Source organism: Hemiscyllium ocellatum, chromosome 11 (genome assembly GCF_020745735.1).
Source record: "Hemiscyllium ocellatum isolate sHemOce1 chromosome 11, sHemOce1.pat.X.cur, whole genome shotgun sequence".
In the NCBI taxonomy this organism is placed as follows: Eukaryota; Metazoa; Chordata; class Chondrichthyes; order Orectolobiformes; family Hemiscylliidae; genus Hemiscyllium; species Hemiscyllium ocellatum.
The window spans coordinates 54,061,392-54,086,510 of NC_083411.1; the positions used below are offsets into that span (position 1 = coordinate 54,061,392).

The 25,119-nt window shown below is 40.8% G+C and overlaps 1 pseudogene; it reads left to right on the plus strand.

Annotated features, from left to right (window-relative positions):
• The window catches only part of LOC132819999 (sodium- and chloride-dependent neutral and basic amino acid transporter B(0+)-like), a 129,019-nt pseudogene extending 105,232 nt beyond the window's left edge, over nt 1-23,787 (plus strand).
• Nucleotides 23,788-25,119: the final 1,332 nt, after the last annotated feature.

The window sequence follows — 25,119 nt, forward strand, 5'->3', positions numbered from 1 at the left end:
TAAGACTGACTGGTCTGTAATTGCCAGGGATTTCCCTATTCAATCTGCCATGTTTTATTGCCCACTCTTTTACTCTGCCTGTATCCCTCCAGTCTCTGTGTGTCATCCTCATCACTTGCCTTCCCATCTATTTTCATATCATCCACAAACTTGGCGATAGTCCATTCACTTTCCTCATCAAAGTCATTAATATATTGTAAATAATTGTGGCCCCAGCACTACAGCACTCCATTAGTTATAGGCCATCCTGAAAATGCCCCCACTATCGCAAATCTGTCTTCTATTAGTTAGTCATTCCTCTGCCTGTGCTAATATCCTTCCTCCAACACCACAGGTTCTTATTAATGAGCCAAGTGCATAGTATTGAATGTGTTTTCAAACTCCTCCTCCACAAATGGTGAGAAAGTGAGCACTGCAGATGTTGGAGATCAGAGCTGAAAAATGTGTTGCTGGAAAAGCGCAGCAGGTCAGTCAGCATCAAAGGAGCAGGAAAATCGACGTTTCGGGCATAAGCCCTTCTTCAGGAATCAGATTAATGAAGAAGGGCTTATGCCCGAAACGTCGATTCTCCTGCTCCTTGGATGCTGCCTGACCTGCTGCGCTTTTCCAGCAACACATTTTTCAGGATTGTCCAGTGAGGAATTTTGTGTGTCTGAATGAGATAATCTTTCATTCTTCTAAACTCTAGATCCTAAAACTACCTCTCTGTTTTAGGAGCAACCGTTTTACACAGCTAGCATTTACCAAGATTTCTGCAAATCTGCCTCAACTTGAAAATAAACAGCATTTTTCCCCAAACCCAAAAGACTTCAGAATCTTCGATCTGAGAGACAAATGTACAGCTCTGTTTATTTTGTTCCCTTGTAATTATTTGAACGCTCAGGATTATCCAGTAAACATAGTTCAGTTTTAGAATCTCATCTAATATTAAACACTGTATCGTGAATTTGTATTTGCAGGCTGGCTTGGTACAGTTAGAATGTTTTTCTTGGGAACAATTAAGTGAATTATTGATATGATCCATCAGTCTTTGGGATATATAACATTGAAACGTGGCATCATACCAGCACTAAAATTAATATACCACATTATTTATTTGCTCTAAGCAAAACATCTTGTTGGTTTAATATCAGCATCATGTTCGTAACAAAAATAGTAACAATGTGAAACAGTTGACTTCAACTCTTGATCAAACATTGGAGATACCTTGCCCTTTCAGACCTGAGGAGGACTGGGCACTTCCAGGCCTGCCTTAGGGCCTGTGATGTCTGTTTGGAACATACATTGAGGGATTATCTGATCAGTAGCCATGACCTGCAGGGTGCTTGAGAAGTGCCCTACTTCAACATTACATTTACATGGCCAATAAATTTACAAGGTTGCTGATCATGCCCATTTTGCAGTATATGAAAACATAGGAATCTCAACATGTGTACTGACTTCTGAAGGTAGATCTTTGGTATATAGGAGTAGAGAACCCCTGGCTGATTTCCCAACTAGAACTCTAGCTAAGGAGATTAATTTGACTGTTCCATTTCAAGTGTAAATTTGAGCATAAGATGGAGCCCATTAAGGCATGCCACGAATTTTTTCATGCAGTTGCAGATTCAAATATAGCAAACGCACCCACATTCTGTTTGAATAAGATGTAGAAAGAGAAAAACATAAAGGACATCAAACTTCAGTAACAATTATCTTATTTAAAAGTAGGACTTATTCTGTAACAACTGAATATTTTTAAAAGCCCTGTATATTGCACTAAATACTCAGATGCATTGAGCACATAGTATCTATGTGTAATAAACAGTACCCTTATGAAAAATATTTTCTCTTTTTTTAACTCAGTCAAGCAGTTTTACACCGTGCAAGTTCATTGGATGAGACTGGGGAGATAGTCTGGCATTTAGCCCTCTGTCTGCTTCTAGCCTGGCTGATGGTTGGGACAGCATTTTTGAAAGGAATCAAATCTTCAGGAAAGGTAAATGACTGGTGATGAAGACAGTTACAACTACTGACAAAATACAGATTCCCTGTAAGAATAAAACTAGAATTTATTGACTGTTGTGAAGTGCATAGTTTATATCCTTGGTGATGTTAACAGTTCCTGCCAGGTATAGAGAACAGAAAATGAACTAGTGTGCAGTAATCCTTTGTAGCTTCCACAGAGCATGGTTACCCTTTGAAGTGATACAGGCTTGAAGAGGAGCAGATATGACACCTCATGCTGCTCAATCACCTGCCAAGTGTTCAGCCACAAACTGTGTGGGTCCTGCCCTGAACAACACAACAATCAGAGAAATGACGAGGCTGAAATAAGTGTGAAAAAGAAGTGTGAAGAACAGTCACAAATTGTAATATCCACAACTGAAATTGAACATAACTAATTTCTAGCCCCAGCAATGCCCCCAAATTCCTGAATGTGTCCCTCATTCTAAGGGTTTCAGTCACTGACACAGGGACTCTGGGGGAAATTCCAATTGCTGCGGAAGGCTGGGCAGGACTGGGGGAAGGGACTGAGCAGATTAGGGTCAGGGTTTTATTTACCATTTGTCTGGACTATTAGAATAGGAAAGAATCATGAAATATGAAGTGTTGAATATATTCATGAAGTTCTCATCAATTCTCCTGAATACATCTGTCATTTCCCTGAATGTGATTAATTATAAAACTAAAAATAATATTGTAGAATTTAAACTTATTTCCAACATGTAGCTCAGTGTTAAATATCCCCATCATGTAGCCAACTGTCTTCTGATTCACTCTTTGTTTATATTCCTATCAGTTTACAATCAGCTGGATCCAATAAAGTAAATGTTGTACCACTAATACAGGAAAATCTTCCAATTTATTCTCCATTCTCAGGTTGTTTATTTCACTGCAATTATCCCGTATGTGGTTGTGACGATACTCCTGATCCGAGGGGTTACCCTGGAGGGAGCCTCTAAAGGAATTGAATTCTACATCGGAAGCCAGTCAGACTTCTCCAAACTGGCTGATGCTCAGGTAAGCTCAACAACAGAATCAATTGAATTTCAAAAATCACTTTTTTTATTTAACTGTTCCTTCTTTTATTTTGTCTGATTGAGGTATTAAAATTTAGAATTGAAATGTACCTTTCAGTCTTTGTTTGTATTTGGAAAGATCATTTTGCACATGTTGCGAAAAGCTAGCTGAGACTTTGTGATGAATTCTAATGAGTTAGTTTATTGTTGTAATCATCTTGGTATGAGCAGGAGGGAATCAATGCTAAGGGCTAGGATGATGAGATTAGATACAACTGGATGAGATCGGCAGTGGGATGCAAAGGATTGTTTATTCTCAGTGCCTCTTTCTTTCTGAAATCATGGATTGATTCAGTAATCAGATTTTCAGTTACAATCACTTATGAGACTATGTCATCAATATTTGTTCAATATACATTGGTGGGATATGGGCATTGCTGGCTGGCCAGCATTCATTGCCCATCTCTACTTGCCCTTGAGAACGGCAAAGCTGTGGTAGTCCATTTGACATCTCCTGACCTGTTTAATGTCAATGACATTTGGAGTTTATCGAGAAGTGGGAGATGGCATTGTCACAATATCATCTGTACCTGAGATGTGACTACAGAGAGAAAGCAACTGAGCATCTGCTTAACCAAGTAAATAGTTTGATTGCAAAATTAACAGCACACGAACTGTGATAGTGAAGGAAATGTGACTCTCAATGAGTGAACTTAGAGTAGTTCAGAAATAAAATGCAGAATTTTATGCCCTTCCAAATGACAATTTGGGAGCAATGGGACATGAAATTGGGTGGGAAAGCATTAGTTTGTAGCTTCTTGTCACTCATCTATCGTGGTGGCAGAAGATTCATGGATGGATTTTGATGCTCTGCCATTAATTATGGTGTTTAAGTGGCCAATGAATGGCCATTGAAACATCTCCTCCCTGGTTCTGCACCTACTTGTGGAGACCAGGGGACAATCATGAGGTAAGGCGAAATCAAAATCCTGTTGAATTCCTATCGGGCTTCCAAGAAGAGGGAATTCATCTAAATGCATCAACACTTATTTGAAGGACTCTACTACGTATAGATGGGAGGACTTGGGGGGAGCTACTGAGAGCTAAGATCCTGCCTTTCAGTTGATCTTCTCCCCCTTCCCCCCCAAACCCTTCTTCCACATCAACAATAATAATGTGACTCTACGCATGTACTAGGTAATTTCACACTGAGCCAAGTTTGTAAATGTCAGGACATATCATTTTTATAACAGCAGAGTGGTGCATATCAGAGATATTTCTCTGAACCTCTGAGTGCAGTCAGAAATTGCTGTGGAATTTACACATAAATAACAAGGAGCATCTGGAGCCTCACCATTTAAGTATAAGATGGTTCGTTACAAATGTGCACTCAGTTTGACATTCATACCTATTTTAAATCTAATTTAAATCATTTTTGTGATCCAAATTCAACCCACTGTATGCAGTTTACATTTTGCTTAACAGACTGCAGTGCAGAAAATAGCAATGCCTTTGCAGAAGATCAGATTTTTGGTCTAGTGGGGTTTTATTTCTGCTATGAGTCAATTTTGGAGGGAAAATCTTAAAGTTGGCAGCAAGTAGTCAAAGGAAAATCAAATGATGGCCCTCCTATTAAGTGAAATGGTGTTGATCAGAGCTAGTTTAATTCAGTCAGATCACATTGAGCTGCTGGACTAACTCACACTATGCTTCTTGTGGTCAATGTAGTTTTTCAGTTGAATGAGTTCAAGTGAAATCGTTCTGCGCTGATGAATTCTCCCTTCTATTTATCAGGTCTGGAAAGATGCTGCAACACAAATTTTCTACTCGACATCAGTGGGTTGGGGCAGTTTAATCACATTGTCATCCTACAACAAATTCCACAACAACTGTTACCAAGGTACCATCATTGTCTGTGTTGTTAATTGTGCTACGAGTGTGTTTGCGGGATTTATCATCTTCTCCACTCTTGGACACATGGCTCATGTGCAAAACAAGCCCGTTTCAGAGCTTGCACAGTCAGGTAAATAAAAAGTTAACTGTACTATTCTGCTGCAGGATGGCACATATGTGTCATTTGTTTGACATCAATGGGGTACAAGAGGACACCTGGGCCTGAGTGTAATTTGCCCAAAAGAGCATTGAGTCAATGGGATTAATGGAATGAGAAAGGAATAGAAAAGTAATTGAGAATGATAGTAACAGGGCAACAGGCAAACATAAGACAGGTGCTCAGAGAATTCAGTAACAGAAAGATCAACTTATCCTACATTATTGGAATTGGTGCACTATGAAGTTCTCATGGAATGATTGTGTTTATTAGTGGCTTCTATTTCCGGATTTATTTTGATGTTAAATAAAAGTTGGGTTGATAGCTAGGGAATGGTAGAACAATTATTGCATGGCAGTGATTAGATTACTGAACGACCTGAGTATCTGTCCAGGGACAACCATGCCAACCACCACCACCTGCCTCCTCCTATTCATTCTCCCAGGATAACTCTGCCGTCCTGGAAACAAGATTTGAGAGATTCAGCAAACCTCTAGTGATTTTGAGATGTACTCCATTTGAACTTGATTTGACACCTTCAGGAAGCCAGTGGTTTGATCCACCATGTTCCTGTTGGTAGCAGGTGTTCCATTGTACACCAGCTTGAGTGGCAAGGAAGAACCACCAGCAAGGGCAGGTCTGGATATTCCAGTTGTTCTGAACTCCTTGTCACTGCCCCCTTGTTTGACTGAGGCTGGAGGAGTGCATTATCTCCCACTCATCCGCTACTTCATTGATAACAGCATGCATGTAAATGTTTTACCCAGTAACCACCATGGGCAATGATATAACTTAGCTAGAATGGGTTTAAACTTAGAAGATCTATCAACCAGGTTTCTTTGGGAATCCAAGATGGCAGCGACCCAGCAAGTCTGAGTCTACAGTGCTCCTCCCAAGACTTGGGCAAAGTGGGTCGCCCACCCCCACCGCACTCACCAAATCATTTAAAGTAGTTTTTACTTAATGTAATTAGTTGTTTAGTATTGAATTTAAACAATTTCATCTCCAGTAAAAATGACTAAAGGGGAGCCTGCAGCTCTCAGCAAGCAGGAACCCCTCCCCCACCCTCTCCAGCTGCAGAAGAGGCATCCGCAGCCGCCCTGGGGGACTTACTTTCGGTGGCGAGCCTCGTGGGAGTAATATCCAAACTTGATGCGAAGATTGACGCTTTTATAGAAGAATCCTGAAGCCGATGGGACTCACTCTCGGCCGCGCTGCAAAAGCAAGACATCAAGGAAATCGAGCGCTGAGTCAGAGGGGCGGAGCTAAAGGCCGCGACCTCCGAAACTACAGCACAATCGGCCGTGAATCAGGTCCGGATTCTCGAACAGCGAGTCTGGACCTTAGAGAATCACATTGACAACCTCGAGAATTGAGTCTGTCGAAAAAATATTCATTTGCTGGGCCTTCCCGAACGGGAAGAGGAAGGCCAGTTTACAGTGTTCCTTGAACAGTGGCTTCCACAGCTTTTAAATCTGGAGGCTGGATCAGGCCAGGTAAGGGTGGAATGGGACTACTGGGTTGCAATACGCGGATCCGGCTCAAACCAGCGTCCCCGCCCGTTCCTGTTCCGGCTGCAGAGTTATAAGGGGAGGCAGATACTTTTAGAAGCCTCCAGAAATCTTGGAAAAGATCTCCAAGCCACAATCTATAAAGGATCCAAGATCATGTTATTCCAGGACTTTTCCCCAGCTCTGGTCTGAAAGATGAAGGCGTTTGATGAGGCGAAGAAGTGTTTAAGGGACTTAAGTATTCAGTACTCCTTGCGCTACCCAGCGACGCTACGCTTTAACCATGAAGGGTCCATGTATAACTTCGGATCGCTGGAAAAGACCAAGGAATTTTGGACTCTCTTAGATAAATTGTAAGAGATAATTGATGTTGGTTTGCTTTCCCCCCACTCCGGTTTACATCCCACCCTCCCTTTTTTTTAATATGTTAATCATTTTTTTACCTTACTGTTTAATATTATCTTGGGGGGTGGGGAGAGGGATTTATTTATTTGTTCTCTTCTAAACTATTTTCTCCACCTCCTTGGTTTTTTTATTTTATATATATATAGGCTGGGGGGTCTAGTTAATGTTGCTGGGGGGAGGTGGTTACCTTATACTATTTTACCTCTGTTTCTAGGAGCGGGGTATACATGGTATTAACATTACCAAATATATCCAGGTGTTGGTGTGGGGGGTGGGGTGGTGCGTAGGGTGCTCACTATTAACTCTAGTTCTGTAGTATATTTGAATTTTCTTCATCCTATTGAGGGGCGCCTGGGTCAAGGGTGGGGCACTGGTTTGGAGGGGATACAATAGACTTTTGGAAAGGAAGTGATACCCCCTGGGAACAAGGGGGAAAATCTCCATTTAAATACGTTTTATATTTTTTTTATTTCGAAATAGTTTTTTATTTTACTGTTGTGAGTGTATTAGAGAGCCGTTATTTTTGTGAATTTTATATGCTCTATGCTCGGGATGTTCTGGATAGGGTTTCCCCTCTCGAGGGATCTCGGATTTGCCTGGACGATTATGGTTGATCAGTCGGTTAAGTGGTGCACCTGGAATGTCAAGGGGAGTAATTCACCAGTCAAAAGGAAGAAAATATTATCAAACCTCAAGAAAGAAAGGGTTGATATAGCTCTCCTACAGGAGACACACTTATTGGATAAAGAACACTTGAAATGACGACAGGGTGGATTTGATCAGGCCTTTTTTTCTTCTTTTAGCTCAAAACGCAGGGGAGTTGTTATTCTTATTCGGAAGAATTTCCCTTTCAAAATCCTAAATCAGATAAAAGACGAATCTGGACGATATATTCTGATTAAAGCCCTTATAAATGGAGAGGAATATGGGATTTTAAATTTGTATTGCCCCCGGCACTTCCTTTTAAATTTATAATGGAAGCCTTCTCAAAGTTGATGGCTCTCGGTGCCCATCATACAATTATAGCGGGAGACTTTAATTGTATTATGGATCCGGAAATAGATGGGATTCCCAAGAGTACTGCAGGAGTATCTCCCAGATCTAGACAATTGATGGATTTGAACAAAAAGTTAGGACTGGTAAATATATGGAGATGCCTTCATCCACAGGGCAGAGATTTTTCTTTTTACTCCAATCCACACAAATGCCATACCAGAATTGATCTGTTTTTTGCCCCTCGATTTTTTAAAATTCCATATCATCCTGTAAAATAGGCAGTATTATAATTTCTGATCACGCTGCTATGGAAATCAAGGCAAGGAACAATGAGACATCACCCTGGCATTGGCGTATGGACCCCTTCCTGATGAAAGACAGTAAATTTGTAAAGTACTTCTCTCAAGAATTTAAAACTTTTTTAGAAATTAATTTAGGTACGGCTAGCAACCAATCAATGATGTGGGAGACCATCAAAGCTTACGCACGAGGTTTGATCATCTCATACTCAGCGACCCAGAAAAAATTAAAGGGAGAACAACAGCGTCTGCTCGAAGCTCGCTTAAAAGCGGCTGAAACAGCATACGCTGACAGACCTTCTATTATCAAATTGCAAAGGATTATGGCCCTTAGGACAGCTCAAAACGCCACCCTTACCCAAACGGCTAAGAGGGAAATATTATTTGCAAAACAAAGGTCATATGAATTTTGTAAATACTTAGCATTTCTTGCAAAGAAAAAGAAGGCCCCTCAAATATCACGTCTATCAAGGAAAGTACTGGTATTTTTACTCATGATCGTAAAAGGATTAATGCAATCTTAAGAAAATTTTATTCTGATTTATATAAATCACAGGATTGTGAAGACAGGACTTGGAGGATGCAATCATTTTTAAAAAACTTGACCTTTCTGGACCTAACTCGGGAACAGATATCGGTCTTGAATGTTCCCCTAACAATCCAAGAAATACTTGACACAATCAGGCAACTTCAGAGCGGTAAGGCACCTGGCCCAGATGGCTTTCAAGCTGAATTCTATAAAGAATTTACAGGAATATTGGCTGGTCCACTTATGGACATGTATACCTACTCATACAGTCAGGGCTGTCTCCCGCCTTCACTGAAAGAGGCAAATATCTCTCTTATCCTTAAAAAAGGAAAGGACCCAGAAGATTGTGCGTCATACAGATCAATATCCTTTGTAAATGTAGATTTTAAAATCCTCTCTAAAACGTTAGCATTGAGGCTAGAAAGGGTATTGCCACATATCATAAAGGAGGATCAGACGGGGTTCATTAAGGGCCGTAGATCATCCAATAATGTTAGAAGGGTTTTGAATGTGATTCAAGCCTGCCATCAGGGAAAGATGCCAGGAATAGTAGTCTCATTAGATGCAAAAAAGGCATTCGACAGGGTTGAATGGTCATATTTGTTTTACACATTGGAAAGCTTTGGTGTTGGAAAGGTGTTTACCAAATGGGTCTCAACACTGTATAGTGATCCCAAAGCAGTTGTGATTACCAATGGATTAGTCTCGGATAACTTCAGTATGGATAGGGGCTGCCGTCAGCGATGTTCTTTCTCGCCATTGCCATTTCCGCTAATAATTGAACCACTAGCAGAAACTATACAGGCTGACCCTAATATAAGGACCCCGAGGATTGGTACAGGTAAACATAAAATTACCCTTTATGCAGATGATGTTCTTCTATTCCTCAGTAATCCTTTGATGTCCGTGCCTCGCTTAATCCAAGTTATTAATACATTTAGTGTATTTTCAGGCTATAAAATTAATTTCTCAAAATCGGAGGCTCTGCCAATGGGTGGCCTTGCTAGTATATCCCACTTATTGGACGGATCTCACTTTCCCTTTCAGTGGTCCCTGGAGGTTTTTTTATAATTAGGCATTTTTATTACCCCAGCATTTGGTCAGTTATACAAGGCTAACTTTGTGCATTTCCTGGAAAGGGTAAGGCAGGACCTCCAGCGATGGAGACCTTCCAATTTCCTGGCTAGGTAGAATAGCACTAATTAAAATGAATGTCCTGCCCCGTCTCCTATACCCTATGAGAATGCTTCTGGTGATGCTGCTGAGGCTGGCACTACGTAAATCAAAAGGCTGGTTGGGTTTCTTTATTTGGAATCATAGACAGCCCCTCATTAAGCTGAAGAAGCTACAGCTTCCACAGGCAAGGGGAGGATTGGATTTCCCAGATTTTAGGAAATATCAGTTAAGTTCCTTATTAAGTTACATAGCTGATTGGGTCTTGTCTGACCCGCAATCAATCTGGCTGGACATTGAGGCTTCTCAAGTAAAATGCCCACTTATTAACCTTTTATTTTCAGACAAGAGGAAAATCATTACGGATCACTGTAAAAACCCCATAATACTGAACACAATTAAAACTTGGAATATAATGCGGCAAAATGAGGGCAACTCACATAAAACATCCCCCTATGCTCCGATAGTGGGAGCATGGGGATTTCAACTGGGGTTTACAAATGCCACTTTCAAACTCTGGAGATCCAGGAGTATCTCTTGTTTAGGGGGTCTACTTAAAGAAGGGATCCTGATGTCTTTTGAACAGCTGCATCAGAAATTCGGTTACCTAATGGAGACCTCTTTCGATACTTCCAAATTCGAGATTACATACAGAAGAAGACTATGTTATTAGATAGTCTTTATAAATCAGATAGAGAATGTAGAATGCTATGGCCAATGCGGGTATCTTCCATCAGTACTATTTATCATTTACTACATGGTGAAGTATTGGGAGATATAGACAATCTGCTTAAAATATGGGATCAGGATTTGGGACTAGAAATCTCCATAGAAACGTGGAATGACATTTGGGAAAATGCCAGAAGAATCACCATCCTTAACAGAACTCAGGCCATTCAGCTGAAGATACTTCATAGGGCCCATATAGCACCAGATCGATTGGCAAAATTTAAGGCAGGAACATCTCCAATGTGTCCCAAATGTAAAATAGAGGTGGGCACTTTTGTACATTGCCTATGGACCTGTCATAAGATGCGTAGATATTGGACTAAAGTAGCAACTGCTCTGACAGAAATCTTAGGAACGGAAATTAGAGTGGACCCTGTATCTCTCCTTTTGGGCTTTTCGATCTTACCCTCCCTGGATATGCACGGGAAGAGATTATTTTCTATTCTCTCTATATATGCAAGGAAAAATATTTTGGTAAACTGGGTGGCTGAGGGCCCCCCTGGACTTTCAATTTGGCACAGATTAGTTATGGAATGTATTCCCCTTGATTTCCTTACAAATATGGTGCACCAAAAGAACAAATTATTTCATAAAATATGGCAGCCCTTCTTGAATTATATAAATACATATATTTCGGCCGTCCTAACAAGGGCTTTTATTTAATTGAAATGGCGATACTGGCTGGTCCGTGGCCCCTTGGGAGAGGAATCCCGCACGAATACGGGTTTTGTTACATATGATGTTAATACATTTCCAGCATGTATCTCACTATCAGTGTGTGTTGATTGTACGCAGGACTAATATTATCATTTGTTTTGTATCCATTGTTCAGGGTTTGGTTTGGCCTTTATTGCCTACCCAGAGGCCCTTGCACAGTTGCCATGGGCAACTTTATGGTCCATTTTATTTTTCTTCATGCTGCTCACTTTGGGACTTGACACACTGTTTGCAAGTTTTGGTAAGAATGACATCTTTTAAGTTCAACAATAATGTTACTTAATTTAACCAATCTCTTTCTACTTTTATAAAAGGAACTTATCTAAGCTATTATGTTTGGAACTACTGCTGATGATTGTAATGCATGAGAAAACAATGTTACTCTATAGTCAAATTCTCCACAATGTCTTAATGAAACCTCAGCTTGGTTGAATGAAGTGTGTTCCAAGTTATAGGAAAGAAATATTCAGGTCATTGTTACCTAACATCTGGAAGATTTACAGTGGAATTCATGTTTTTAAAAATCTGCATTCATGTTCAGTCGCTGTTCACAATTTTGTTTTTCTTCATTCATTCATGGGATGAGATCATTGCTGCCTAGGCAGCATTTATTGCCCATCTCTAATTGCCCAGATGGCAGTTAAGAGTCAACCACATTGCAACGGGTCTGGAGCCACATCTAGGCCAGATCAAGTAAGGATGGCAGCTTCCTTCTCTAAAAGACATTAGGAAATCAGGTCAGCTTTTCCAACAATCAATTCATGGTCATCATTAGATTCTTAATTCCACCAACTGCCGTGGCAGGATTTGAGCCTGGGTCCCTTGGATATAATCTCTGGATTAACAGTCCAACGATAATACCATTAGGCCATTGCTTCCCCTTTCCTTGTTCTTTCTGTTGTATCATACAACTCATATTTCTGTTTCTGCTGCCAAGTTCTAGGTGTCTCAATATAATAACTATCATTTTTGATGTACATCTAGACCCTTCTCATCAGGAACAGGATTTGTTAAAATGTATTGAGCAGCAATTATGTTGTGATTCAGTTAACAGACTAATCTGGAGGCCTGGATAAATGACCTGGAGACATGAGATCAACCCTCACCTCTATGTCAAAAAGAACTGCAGATGCTGGAAATCAGAAATTGCAGGAAGAACTCAGCAGGTTTGGCAGCATCTGTAGAGAGGAAGCACAGTTAATGTTTTGAGTCCAGTGACCCTTCTTCAAAAAACAGCATTCTGAAGTAGGGTCACTGGATCTGAAATGTTAATTCTGCTTTCTCTCCACAGATGCTGCCAAACCTGCAGAGTGTTTCCAATAGTTTCTGGTTGTGTTTCACGTCAGTGTCTGAGGAATTTGAATTCAATCAAATAAACCTGGATGAAATAACATTGCTGTCAGTAATTTTGACTGTAGAGCTATCATTGTGTCAGAAAAACCCATCTGACACCTAATGCCTTTTATAGAAGGAGATTGTGTGTGAGAGACCTTCTTGAAAACCTCAGAACCATAATCATATGTTAGACCCTGGAATCCTTGATGTGCATTTTGCTTCAATGCTTTATGTGATTAAAGAATCTAACAGAATATTTATTGCAGCTCACTGTTATATTCAAACATTATATTCATGTACGCTTCTCGGTGAGTATGAAAGTACTCAATTACAACATGCAGCACAGTTTGTCAGTATGTCATGCTTGAAGTGGCCCAAGTCAAGATAGTTTCTGAGATCTTTCTGCTCTTAAGTCACATAATTATGCAGGGTTTATATAATGCCTTACAGGTTATTATATTAGATAAGATTCCCTACTGTGTGGAAACAGACCCTTTGGCCCAACAGGTACACACCAACCCTCCGAAGAGTAACCCACCCAGACCCATTCTCCTACGTTTACTCCTGACTAATGCACCTGATACTACAGGCATTTTAGCATGGCCAACTCACCTAATTTGCACATCCTTGGATTGTGGGAGGAAACCAAGCATCTGGAGGAAACCCATGCAGACATCACAACCCACACTCATTCCACACAGACAGGCACCCAAGGCTGGAATTGAACCTGGGTCCCTGGCACTGTGAGGCAGCAATGCTAACCACTGAGCAACCTTGCTGCCCCACAGTGCTGTGGTAACATATTAATTGTGAGGCATGAAACAACAAGCCTCTCTGAAATAAAGTGGCAAGCCACTCAGTTGTGGCTCATTACTCCGATAGGAAAAATAAACCAGATGAACTGCCTGGCATCAGAAACAGCAAAGGTACAATCTTCCCAATCAGTATTGCAAACTCTTCTGCAATACAATCTGAGAGAGTTCTCCCACACATTGTTGAACTAAATGTCTAATATTGTCATTCCCACTGAATCACAGCCTATAGCCCACATCTCAGAATCTTCTATCACCCACCCTGAGATGGTGAGTTACTTTCAGGAGACATTAGCAAGCCTCCATTTTCCAAACATTGCTCTTATACAATTCTGCCCATAGACAGAGAAATCTCTCCCCATTGGCTCCTTTAGTTCTCTTGGCTGCCATTTCTCTGGTGGTGGATTTATCTAAGACTTGGTATAAATCATTAATTAATCACTGATAACTTTTGTTTTCAGTAGAAACAGTAATATCAACCCTGCTGGACCAGTTTCCTGAGTTCCTTAGGCCAAAGCGTCTTTATCTGACAGCTGGTCTTTGTTTGTTATTTTATTTCCTTGGCCTTCTGTTTGTAACACAGGTAAGTTGTAGCTTAGTCATTTGCTATGTTTCCACATGAGCAATCAACCCTCTCTAGACAAGGATACTCAGTAAAATGAGACACTGTTTCATAAATCACAAAGAATTAAGTTCAGTCTAAATAAGCTCCCAGCATTTAGAACCCCACTGCTGGTTTGGTTTTGGACCAGGGATGGTGATAAAAATGGATAATTGGCAGTCCAGAATAAGAAGAATTAACTGGAGGAGAGCTGACTTCAATGGGCAAAGAATGGAGCTGAGCCAGAGAGACAGGAACAAAATTATGGTGGGAAAAACAGTCACTGAACAAAGGGCTATGTTTAAAATATACATGATTCAGGTACAATCAAGGTATGTTCCCTCAAAAAGCAAAAGGAGAACAAACAAATCCAGAGCTCTGAGGATGAACAAAGGAGATAGAATACAAAATGAAGAAGAAAAAGTGAGGTTATGATGAGTGTCAAGACAAAAACTTCAAGCAGAACACTAAGGTTCAAAGGGGAAGTGAAAAGCATATTGGAGAAGTGAAGGGGGTTTAATAAGAAGATTAAGGTCAGAGGTAAAGCCACCATGGGCCTCCTGGGCCACAGAGAGGCGACGAGTGGTGGTTTAATGTGAGAATCACCACACCTCAGGGAAGGGGAGAGGTTGATACTTCGTGGTATCTTCAGCTGGTGCAGGAATTGAAACGCACCTCTGACATCTCTCAGCATTTCAAGACAGCTGTCCAGCCAAATGTACTAACTGATGAGAAAGCATTGATGAGAAAGCACTGTCAGCCAAACATATCAAGGAATCCCAAAGTCTTCTATAGGCACATTAATAGCAAAATGAGGAGTTGAGTCAATTAGGGTAAAAAAGGTGGTTTACACAGTGAATCATAGAATCCTATAGTACAGAAGAGGACCTTTGGCCCTCAAGTCTGTACAACCAAAATTATATTAATTCTACATTAATCTCACTTTCCAGCACTTGGCCCACAAGTTGAAATATAGGAAATATGGAGACAAGAGACATGACTAAGGGGTTAACTGAATACCTTGCATCTGTCTTTACCAAGGAGATGGAAGCGACACCAGTTATAGTAATGGAGGAGGAAGCTCTATCACGATAAAGATCAATATTCACCAGGAAGAAGTTTTGAGTAGGCAATCAATATTTAAATTGACAAGGTCCAGAAGCAGGTGTCATGCATCCAAGAACATTTAGGGAAGCAAATGTAGAAATTAAAGCACCACTGACCATAATTTTCCAGCCTTCCCTAAACTCAGGGGAGGTGCTGACTGGTTAGACAATTGCAGACGTTACGCCTTTATTTGTGAAAAAAACCTATGAAGGTAAGCCCAGCAATGACAGACAATTCAGTTTAACTTCAGTGGTGGATAAAAATCTGGAAACAAATATTAATGACAGAATCAGTTGAGGCATAGATAAATATGTGGGTTAATTAGGAACAGTCAGCGTGGATTTCTAAAAGGCAAATCATGGCTGACAATTCTTGAAGAGGTAATAGAAAGGATCGATGAGGGTAATGTCATTGATGTGGTGTACATGAACCTTCAAAACTCACTTTAAGCAATGTTACACAGCAGACTTATGAAGAAAGTTATAGCTCATGGTATAAAGGAGATAATAGCAGTCTGGATACAAAATTGGCTGGGTGAAATAAAATGGAGAATAGTGATCACCAAATATTTTTTGGGTTGTAGGAAGGCTTGTAATGGAGTTCGCCAGAGATCGGGATTGGAACAAAAACAGAAATTGCTGGTGAAACCCAGAAAGTCTGACAGCATCTGAAGGGAGAAAGCAGAGTTAATGTTTCAAGTCCAGTGACTCATCATCGAGAAATGGTAACTCCACTTTCTCACCAGAGATGTACCGTAGCTGCTAGGTTTCACCAACAATTTCTGTTTGTGTTTTTGATTCAGATGTCCAACATCCATAGTTCCTTGTTTTACATCAGTCTTGGGAGCCCTGCTTTTCCTGCTTTATTTGCAGGGTATAGACCTTGCCTTGTAAGGGACAGTTTCAAAGTTTGGAGGTGACATGAACCTTGGAAGGATTGTAAACTCTAAGCAAGAGAGTTGAAAAGTCCACAAGTTCACAGATATGTTGGTGGAGTGAGCAGGTAGCTTCCAGGTAAAGCTCAATGCAAGAAGTTTGAGACGATCCATTTTGGGGGGAGAAAACATTTGTAACGTCAGGGGTGCAGTACTTAAGAAGTGCAGGAGTGGTCTGGGCAGCTTTTCACAGATCATTGAAGATAGTAGGACATGTAGAGAGAGCATATGGTATCCTGGGCTTTAATAATAGAGTTATTAGGGTATAATAGCAAGAAGGTTATGTTGAACTTGTATAAGAAATTTGTTAATCCTCACCAGGTGTGCTGAGCACTGTTGTGAATGCTACAATATTGGAAGGATGTGAACACTTTGGAAGAATGCAGAAGAGATCGACAAAAATGATTCCAAAATGAGAAACTTAATGTATGCGAATACATTGGACAGATTGGGTCATTCTCCTTAGAGAGGAGAGGAGGGGTCAAGAGAAGATGTGACAGACATTGCCAAACTCATTGGATTAGATTACTTACAGTATGGAAACAGGCCCTTCGGCCCAACACGTCCACACCGACCCGCCGAAGCGCAACCCACCCATACCCCTACACTTATCCCTTACCTAACACTACGGGCAATTTAGCATGGACAATTCACCTGACCCGCACATCTTTGGATTATGAGGTCTGAATAGAGTAGATAGGGAGAAACTGTTCCCCTTTGTGAAAGGATCGAGAATGAGATGGCTCAGATTTAAAGCGATTTGCAAATGTAATGAAGAAGATCTTTTTCACATTCAGGTCTGGAGTGCACAGCTTTGAAATGTGATGGTGAGTCAATTGAGGTATTGGTGATTATTTAATTGGAAAAAGGGTGTGAGGAAGGGGTATGTGGCAGGAGTCATAATGCTTGCTGGGAAGCAGTGTGGACATAATGGGCTGAATGGCCACCTTCCGTACTGTAACAATCTATGATTCTGTGACTCTTTCTCTTGTTTGTTTGTGGAATGTGAGTATTGCTGGCTAAGAAGACAGTCAACAGGATGTGATTTATCCATTCCCTGCAGCCTTACAGTGCAGTGGGCAGAATAAATTTCCTAATAATGGGGCTCATGCCAATCACCAGCTGGAAGAGGTGCCATCCTTAGCAAGAGTATCCGATTGACTGACCATTCCACCAGTGTCAGCAGTGCCATAAGCTCAGTGGTGGGCACTACTGGTACTGCAGGCAAGGCCACATGTGGGACCAAGGAATCTATAAATCCTGGATATTGGGTCGAGGAAGGTTTGGAAATCTTTGGTTGGGATGGATTTTGCAGAGCAGTTGAGCATGATGCTATGTGTAATTGGAGTGCCCCCAAGTTGCCCCCTGAAAACAACACCCTCCCTTCTTTCCTTCCCACCATTTTATGCATGTCTTTATAAACAAAATGTGGATTCCGACCGACTTGCTTTGCAAAATCCATTTCCAACTCTCCACCCTCAGTACCCTTGTCCCTTGATGAAGATTTCCAATTCCTTCCTGAAGGATCATCGTTGAGCTGAAATGTTAATCTTATTCATCTCCCTGTTGAATCTGTCTGCCCTGTTGAATAATTCTAGAATGTCCTGATTTCCATCTCAACCTTCCAGATCCTGAAATTCTTTGCTTTGTAAATCAACTTTCTTTTGTGCCTGGTGCCTGCTTTAGCTTGGTTGTGGTGAATGCAGTTTTGGAAAGTGCTCTTGCAGGACACTTGCCGAAGTGGTGAATGTTGAAGGTGTTCCTTGGTGAGTCAATTAAACAGGCAGCGTTCTCTTCGATTGTGTCATGCTTTCTGTGTTTCACAAAGTCCATAAGCCTCATCAATTGGATCACAAAACTGTAGAATAGAAATCAGAAGGAATGATCATCAAACTTTACAGCACTGTGGTCAGACCTTACCTTAACTACTGCGTCCAGTTCTTCCCAACAAGACAGACAGACACATGGATACTGGAGACTGTAATGCTAGGAGCCACAAGACTGACTCCTAGAATTGGGGTTTTGAGTTATGAGGAAAGATTCAAGAAATTGTACTTTTCAGGCTGCAGGCCAGTTCATTTTGAGAGGTGATCTCATGCGGTTATAGAATGTGATTTTACTCAGAATATTAAATTTATGAGATTGGAGAGCTTGGTTTAAAATGAGGAAAAGCAATTTGAGATTTTATGTCTGGAATTCTGCAACACATGAAGAATGATTGACACACAGCACTAATTTCTGCATTGAGCAGTGGGGGCTAAAATCTAGAAATCATTGATGAAGCAATCAGATGTTGCAATATCAGGGTGTTCACCAATTATTAACGTCTGTATGAAGATGGAGTGATGACCTTCCTCATCCAGGATAAAGCTGTGGTCTCTATATTTATTGCTGCCTTTAATTCCCACGATCGCAGTAATAAAAAGAAAATATTTTGACTAATGTTGCAGATTTAATTTAATAAAGACGATTGCAATTTGAGCAGAGGGAAAGTTGATGAGGAATATGTGTCATCTGAGAATGTAGTAGAGGTCGTGGGAAGGGGAGATATCTAGAGGACTTTTGTGAACATTTCATAAATATCATTAGTACAATGTTCCCAGGAAGTTAAAATAAAATATTGAAAGGCATGGAAAGATCATAATATATAAATCCAGAGAGGTGTTGCACCTGACCGAGATCACATCTGGACAGAATCATAGACTCTCTGCAGTGTGGAAATACCATTTAGCCCATCAAGTCTGCATTGATCCTCTGAAGAGCTGCGCACCCAGAACCATCCTCTACCCTACAACCCTGCGTTCCCCATGGTTAATCCGCCTAGCCTTTGCATCCTTGGACACTATGAACAATTTAGCATGGCCAATCCACCTAATCCACATATCTTTGGACTGTGGAAGGAAACCAGAGCACCTGGAGTAAACCCACACAGACATGGGGAGAACTTATAAACTCCACACAGACAGTCACCCAAGGGTGGAATCAGAATTGCATTCCTGGCATTGTGAGGCAGCACTGCTAACCACTGAGCCACCGTGCTGCTACATGCAAAATTGATTATTTATTTCAAAAAAGAAAAATGGAACACAACTAATTCCAGCCCTTCAAGGAATGAGAATAAATCGAGCAAACGGTATTTTGCAGTTGAGAAAAGATAAATTCTTAAATCCTTTTAATGTCTGTTTTAAAGATTTGAATGTTATGTTTTTTTCCATTTAATGCTTTCTAATTTTCCATTTCATTTTAGGCTGGGATTTATTGGTTACATTTAATGGATTATTTCTGTACTGGATGGATTCTCATTGTAGTTGCTCTGTTGGAACTCATTGGTCTCAGCTGGATCTATGGTGGGTATGACTGGAAAAAAAAAATTACAATTGAAATGTATTTATGAGAATACTTTCACCTCTTCAGAGAACACTATAAAATCTACACTGGATATTGTGCAGATAACTATAGGGTTTGAACAGTTAGTGAGGATTTAGACTTGAGTCAAATGAATAATGACAGAGGCAAACGTTTAGGATTATAAAATTCATGAACTAATTTTATTGAACTATGTTTCAAAATCACAAGGCTATGATACAGATATAACAGGTGAACAACATCATGCATGTCCCACAGTGAAAAGCAAAATTTAGAAACTAATTGACTTGCTATTCAATCATGCCCTCACTTGATAACTACCCCACAGCAACTGAATCCTTCCAATCTAATTAACCTGTGGCATGCTTGCCTTCATTGGAAGTGGCATTGATTGTAAGGGTAGGCAAATTATGCTGCAGCTTTATGGAACTTTAGTTAGGTCACACTTGGTGTATTACATACAGTTCTGGTCACCACAGTAGCAGATGGATGTGGATGCTTAGGAGACGTTTACCAGGATGTTGCAGGGTATGGGGATTTTAGCTATGAAGAACATTTAGACAGACTGGGTTTGTTTTCATTGGAATATGAAAGGTTGAGGGGTGACTTGATAGAAGTTTAGAAGATTGTGATGGCATGGATTGAGTGGAAGATAAGAGGTTTTTTTCCCACTGTGGAGGGATCAATTACTAGGGGACACACTTTCAAGGTGTGGGGGGATGTTTCGAAGTGATCTACAAGGCATGTTTTTCACACAAAGGGTGGTGAGTGCCTGGAACACGCCTGCTAGAGGAGATGGTGGAAGTAGACACAATAGCAGAATTCAAGAAGCACCTGGACAAATACATGAATAGGAAGGGAATAGAGGGATACAGATCCTGTTCGTGAGGACAGTTTTATTATGGAAGAGCAAAATGTGTAAGCGCAGGCTTAGAGGGCCGATAGGCCTATTTCTATACAGTTGTGTTCTTTGTCCATTCTGACTGTTTCAAAACCCCCAAATATTCCCTTCCACCTTCATAACAGAAGCATCACATGGGTAGATTCTTAACATTGTTTCAAGACTTCTCACTTCCCTGACCACAATGATGATCCTACAGAATCAGGAGATTCCCTTAATGAGATTGTTCCTGTGAGTGTCTTGATCATCATAGAGATTAGGAACATTAATATGCTTCCTGATCCTTTATCTTGGGACACAGGAATAAGAGTAGGCCATTCAGTCCATCAAACCTGTTCCCCTATTTAATACCATCATGGTCAGTCAACACTCCAATGTCTTTTATCTGTGCTATCCATATCCATTCATTCCATTGGACAAGTTTCTTGATCATTTTCTTGCCCTTATGGTGCCCTAAGAATACAGCCAAGGGAATACTATTTACTGATTACCTGTTTACAGGAATTAACATTAGCCATTGTTTCCACTCCCTTAACTATTGTTCACACAAAGATCAGGCTCATCAATTCTAAAGTGATGAATGCAATTTCTTAGCCGACATTTTACATTTCCAGATTTTGGGAGACCATTGGCTGGAAGCTGTACACCAGGATCAGGCAGATGTCCCAACACACTGGCTATATGGGAATTGCCTGGGAATGTATGATACTCATGGAAATACCCAGTGTCAAAAATCCTCTGAATAAGTTCCAACTCTGAGTTAGAGACAGAGACTTCAGAAAGTTCTGACTGACTTATAATTACCCAGGAAATGTTAGAAGGATTAAAATCTGCTCTCATTATAAAAATGACTCCCTCAATCATTCACGTTGACCTGACAATGAATAACATTAACAGTCTCCCACCAAGTCATTCACCTGTGACATCACTTCCAATGGGCATGTGACCACCCACCACTCTCTATTCCAGGCAACACACACCTCTCATCTCCACTATCAAACACTCCCAACTCCATACCTGACCAGATCCAAATCTTCCACAACCCTGCTCCACAACCAACATGACTTCACCACATCATCAATCCCCACTCATTGGCACCTTTGGCCTCAACCTGCCACCTCACTTCATCTCCCATTCACCTTGAACACTTGTCTTCTCGAAACAGTGTGAGAGTTCCTTCAAGACCTTTAAATCTTGGAGTACAGATAATCGATTTGGTGATAAGGAACACTCTGTTCATCCAATTTGAAATCTTCAGCAATCCTTTCTCTGTTTAACCTGTTCATCAATGCCACCTGTACAAGATGAACTTCAACAGAAAACAAGCTGCCCTGAAGACAGGACAGCGCGAGTGATGGTGTCTCTCTGCTTCTTTGCTATTCACAGGGATAAACAGATTCATCAAGGACATTGAGATGATGATTGGGAAAAGGAATTGGCTTTTCTGGCTCTGGTGGAGAGCTTGTTGGATTCTGATCTCTCCGTGCATTTTAACCGTAAGGAGATGTTACATCTTTGAGTGATTTAAGCTGAATGTAAAAATGTACAGTAAGTCCCTTTCATCATGTTACTGATTTTACTTTCTGTGTTTATTTCATTCAGGCAATCTTAGTCTGGTCCTTAACAACATTTGCCCCTCCTCCATATGGACCAGTTGAATACTCTGTCTGGTCAATAGCGCTGGGCTGGTGTATGATCATCTTCTGTATTATGTGGGTACCCATAATAGCCGTGGTGAGAGTTGTCCAAGCTGAGGGCCCCATCTTGTGGCAGGTGAGGAAATGTTTGAAAGATCAGGAAACAGTTTCTGTGACAGCCTCTCAGACTCCTACTTTACAGTAACCTTTAGTAATACAGTGCCTCCACTGCTATATTATATCCCACTGTACTCCCAAGAAGTGTCATAAAGTAAAATCTTACACCAAACCTCACAAGAAATTACACAGTAGAAGAACAGAAGCTTGGCTGAACCAGTCGGTGTGAAGATATGTTGAGAAGGAGAAAAGAGAAATAGAGAAGTGGAGATGTATGGAGCAATTCCAAAGTTTAGAGCTTTGACTGCTAGAGACAGACTTAGAGGCATGTAGATCTCTCAAAACTTGTTGGATTTGAGGTGATTACAGAGGGAAAGTCCAGGGTATTCATGGAAAAGTGGGCCAGGTCTATGCCGAGTCCAAACCAATCCAGAGTCATTTAAAGATGGCAATGGGTTCTGATTCCAGTCGTCAGCCCCCTTCCAGGCGTGGCCAGTTATTGCTGGTCTAGAGTAAGTGCACAGTTAACAATCCCTCACCACTACATTCCCAAGCTGACAGGTTCCAAGAAGCAAGAATCTTCAAGCAATCCTCAACTTTTAATGAAGATGGGGCAGCTTCACCATGGCCCTGGTTCACAGCCTCTCACAGGCTTTAGACATTAATCTGGATTTGAGAATTTTTGTGAAAGGTGAGAACAAAACCTCTTATCTATGTCTATTCTGTGTGCCCATGCCCACTGAATGTTAACCCATGCTCGTTCACCCAGTTGGTATTCAAAACAAGATTTGTGAATGGGTATTTGCTTTAGTCAGCAGCTGCATAGTTGCCTCTGTGTTTCTAAAGGTCATTGATTATATGGTTTAGTCAGTAAGTTTGGTTGTCTATTTCAGAACAGTCTTTTGGGGCTTCTCTTTAACTCACAGTAGCCCTTGTTGGAAATGTATTACCACAATGTCATCAATGCACAATGTGTCTCGAGGATGTGTGATCAGGGTTTTGTTAAAAAAAACACTGACTAATTAGTGTCGTGTTCTCAATAAAATGATAATCTTTTAGATGTAGTAGCTACTTCATAAAATTAGAATAAATTGATTACTTGGTAACGCTGTTTAAATTGAAAAACTGTTCCTGCAATAGAGCATTTTTAAAAATTTCAGTTCGATTTAATTTCAAGATTATTTGGATATAATACGTGTCTCCAGATTTCATTGCAAATGAATATCACAATTCAGTCAGTTTAGACATGGGAGTCTGATCTCTGTAATAAACACACAGATTGAACATGTTTCGCTACAATATGACTTGCCAAGTATTAGAACAAACTGCAATATAATATGATTAGGAACAGCTTTCTTTTACAGTGGAATTAATTGGTGGATTAATATTGTGTAGGAATTGTTAAATATTTCACTTCTGTTTTCATAGAAAATTTCTGCTGCATGTACAGCAGCTCCTGAATGGGGCCCACACCTGGAACAACACAGAGGGGAAAGATACAGGAAGAAGCCTGACTCTACAGAAGCCCTGACTCATGTGCAATGTCTTGTCACTCCTGAGATTTGAGGAATTTTGAGAAGATGTTTTGTTCAGTTGGCCAAAAAAGACCCTGATAATTGCTTTTTCTTGTTTATACCCCCTGTAATTGCAATGGGAGTTTTTCAGAACTGTTTTCAGCTCCACCAAGAGCCAGGTATCACCTTGGTTAAAGTTTTCTTTGAGCCTTTTCGCCTTTTAAGCAGTTCCTTCAGGTTGAGGATGGTAAGGTTGATTGGTAAATCCAATGCGTGATCTGTAGACTCAGCCTCATGCGGTTTAGGTGGGCTGTTTGAGGCTGTGTGCACTCCTTCTGATGCTTTAATTTCATTTCAGCACATTCTGCATTGATTGTCTTGATCTGTTTAGTGTCCTCTCAGATAAGGCTTCACCATTTTGGATGTTCACAAACTAGATACTCCTATGAGACAACAGAGGTCTTTTATCTCCTCAGGGAATGCTTTGAGGACAATCTTCAGTGTTTCTGCTGTCCTCGTGGGAGTCTCCTGCAGTGACTGAGACTGAGTAGAACAGTTATGGGGAAGTTTGGTATCAGGCATGTGAAAGCTATGGCCTGCTCAGTGCAACTGATATGAAGTAATTCTTGGCAGGTTTGCTTTGGCAAAGGCACTGCTGTTGGACCTTTCTTGACATTGAATGTGGAGGAATTTGCAACATTACCGCTGCCAGTACTTTTGAGCTGGTTTCTGCCAGTTTTCCAACTCTCTAAAGCATATAGGAGCACAGAGTTGCTACTATCCAGCAGGACCTCAGGTTGCTAGTGTTTTAGATTAATTAACATTTGATTTTTTGTGTCATGAAACTTCAATCATGCTCCTGCTTCAGCCCTTGGGTGCTAATTAATACCCAAGGATTCCAACCATTATATATTGTGGACAGGAGTTCCAACTCCCACCTACAGTCTGCAATGGCTGGATTTCCCTCTATTAACCACAGGATGTGTTAAGAATTTCACTGGGGATCCTGCTCCACATGGATTTTTATCACTAGCACTGACTGAAAACATTGTCTGACCATGTGTGATGCTGATGGTAGTGTCCCTGCTGGCACAGTTCAGTCGTGACTTGTTGATTGGTCCCATCTCTCCACAAGGACACATGTTTAAATCCTTCAATCTCATCTGATCAATCCAGAAACTGGGGAAGTCCTTTCTTTGCTGTTAGTGAATACTTGCTTCACTGTTGGCAAACCACCAAAAACTATTAACAATGTTTCACGGTGATAAAACCAGTTAACTCAATGCCCTCAGTTGGTTAAGTTTTTGGAAAATTAGTGAAGGTTGTCAAGAAGGTACAGGGCTCGACCCGACCCCACTCTCTAGACAAGCCAGAGGCAAGTTAG